General features: G+C 43.4%; 1 pseudogene; it reads right to left on the reverse strand.

Moving 5' to 3' along the window:
• Window positions 1-476: 476 nt before the first annotated feature.
• LOC123326864 lies at window positions 477-576 on the reverse strand (annotated as a pseudogene).
• Window positions 577-2,515: the final 1,939 nt, after the last annotated feature.

The following is a 2,515-nucleotide window of genomic DNA, read 5'->3' on the forward strand; positions in this document are numbered from 1 at the left end:
GGGAATGGAGTCAGACCCTAATTACCTCTTTTTCCGTATCTTCCTTTCTTCCACTGTGAGTCCTATCCCCTCTTCCATTTTGAGCCTTCCTCCCAAACAAGATTAAACAAACACCCCCTTTCTCCTTGTAGCCTGGGCTCCCCACCCTACGCTCTGCCCACACAATCCCTCACACAACCATTTGCCCCTTAGACTCAGCTGGAAAACCAGACATGTGGTATATGGCTGCCCACCCTCAGCTGTGGGCCTAAGTTTTCAAGCACAAGGAAGTTTTAGTAAGAGACTTGGTATTCCTAACATCAGCACTTGTATGTACCATTTCCACTGCTCATTCTTAAAAAAAAATTGGCTCAAAGAAACCCCAAGAAACCATAAGGCAGCAAAATTTGTCTTTAAAGCCATCCTCCAAGTCAAATATCCTCTTAAAGGTGCCTGCAGAACCCACATCCTCTATGGTTCTGTGTAGCAGGCAAGACTCCAGCACAACTTCTCTGCCTGGGTGCTATTCTCCATGGAATGAATGAATGAATGAATGAATGAATGAACTATAGAAATGATCCCTGAAAGTACAGTCTTTGAATGAATGAATGAATGAATGAATGAAAGAAAGAAACCTTCTGATGTGATAACAATACTACATGGATTAATGCAGCGGTTCCCCACCAGTAGGCTATGAGGCTTCTGGGTGTGAAGAGGACACACAGAGTTTTTGCAGGGAGATCCTCAAATACCTTACTGTCCATGGACTCAATCTCTTCTGTGTATCCCACAGGGTTATAGCACTGCTTTTCAAATGTATATATACACTACTGTGATGAATAATATTTCATTAAAACATTATGTAAGCATTAGATTAGTACACACAACTACTATCATGCAAGAATTAAACCCCTAGCTTAATGCTACTCATCAAGAATTTTGAGAAACACTCCCACAGTTAGTGATTCTCCTAGTAGAGTTTCAGACACAGAAGCAGTCCAGAGAATGGATACTTGGAGGCCTCCAGACCACTTGGTCACCTTCAAATCACACTGAGATAGAGCTCACCTCACAGATAGTGAGGCTGTACTGAGAAACAAAAACCTAGAGCCTTGAACTGGAGATGCTGAGCCCAGGAAGCACAGCATGCATCACTCCCTTCACTCTCCTTATGTGGAAAAGAGGGTCAGCTCCCACACACATCAAGCACCCAGACTGTGGCAGTCATAACCAGGGTAGCAAGGAGAGGAAGTGGGAAGAGTGAAGGAACAAGCAGTGGAAACATCTGTAGGGAAGTTACTGACTCTCTTGTTTCAGCCAAGGCTATCTGATTATGAGCTACAGAAATTGACTCTGGACAACTCAGGTGAGAAAGTATGTACTAGACCTAAAGCTGAAGAACCAGGCCTGAGGAAGGACAGAAGAGGGATGATGGCAGCAGATACTTTAGGAGAGCTCCAACCACTTTCCATCGATGTGGTGCTTCACCAAGATTGAGATTCTTTGGGAAAAGCACAGAATTAGCTACAAGAGAGTAGGATACCATGAGTGGGATCCTCCCCCCAAACCCCCACCAAGACTGGGGAAGGCACATCCCTCAAAGAAAACCAGGGTGTTGGCACCAGAAAAAGGGGGAAAGATGCTGAGCATGGAGGGAACCACATAGCTCTTCTCTTCCTAAGACTCCATCTCTCCATCTGTAAAATGAGAACAACTATAAGCTACATTGTGGAAATTTACAAGATAGCGCAGAGCATAGTGTGACACATGAGAAGTGCCTAATATGTAAGTCTCCAAGCTTTCCTCCAGAGAATGAAAATCCTATTGTAGGCTCTGTAAAGAATGCATCCCCAGCATAGACTGGAGAACTTGCATGTCTAGCCAGGCCATTTTACAGGTCCCTCGAACGCCACCCTAGAGTAAGCAGTGGGTCTCTGCATGTTTGATCCATCACGTCCTGCTAGGGGAATAAAAAATAAACCAATTTTTGCATGAGTCCTTTCTGATAGGCAGGCTGGGGCTCTGGAGGAAGTCAACCCCATGGCCAATTCATCTGAAGTCGGAGGCTGTAATAGAGCTATTATTTGTTTCCGATATTAAAGATCTCCCTCTGGCCCCGGTTGTTCTTTATGATGCATGGCCGACTGCCCACTGAGGGAGCTATTGCAGCCTGAACAATTTTATTCTAAAATAATACCATTTTGTTTTTATTTCCCACTGATACACACATATATATCTCTTCCCTTAAAAAAAAGTGATGATAGGTCAAAGTTACATTTTGCCCACACATTTTTCAAATTTGGGGATCGTTTGTTCCAGTCTGGATGTGGGCATGTCCCAGGCACTGCCTGATGGATAGCCTTGGTTTTTTTCTCCCATTCTTTCTTGGCTCTACTTTTTGCCAGTTTGAACATTTTTGCTTAGTTTCAACATCTTCTTTCCATTAAACCAGACGTTTCTGTTGCTTCACACTTTCAGTGTTTTTTCCTTTGTCAAAAGTATGAAATTTGACAGATCATTTACTGATAATGAGTTA

The sequence above is a fragment of the Neomonachus schauinslandi genome, chromosome 1 (genome assembly GCF_002201575.2).
Source record: "Neomonachus schauinslandi chromosome 1, ASM220157v2, whole genome shotgun sequence".
Lineage (NCBI taxonomy): Eukaryota > Metazoa > Chordata > Mammalia > Carnivora > Phocidae > Neomonachus > Neomonachus schauinslandi.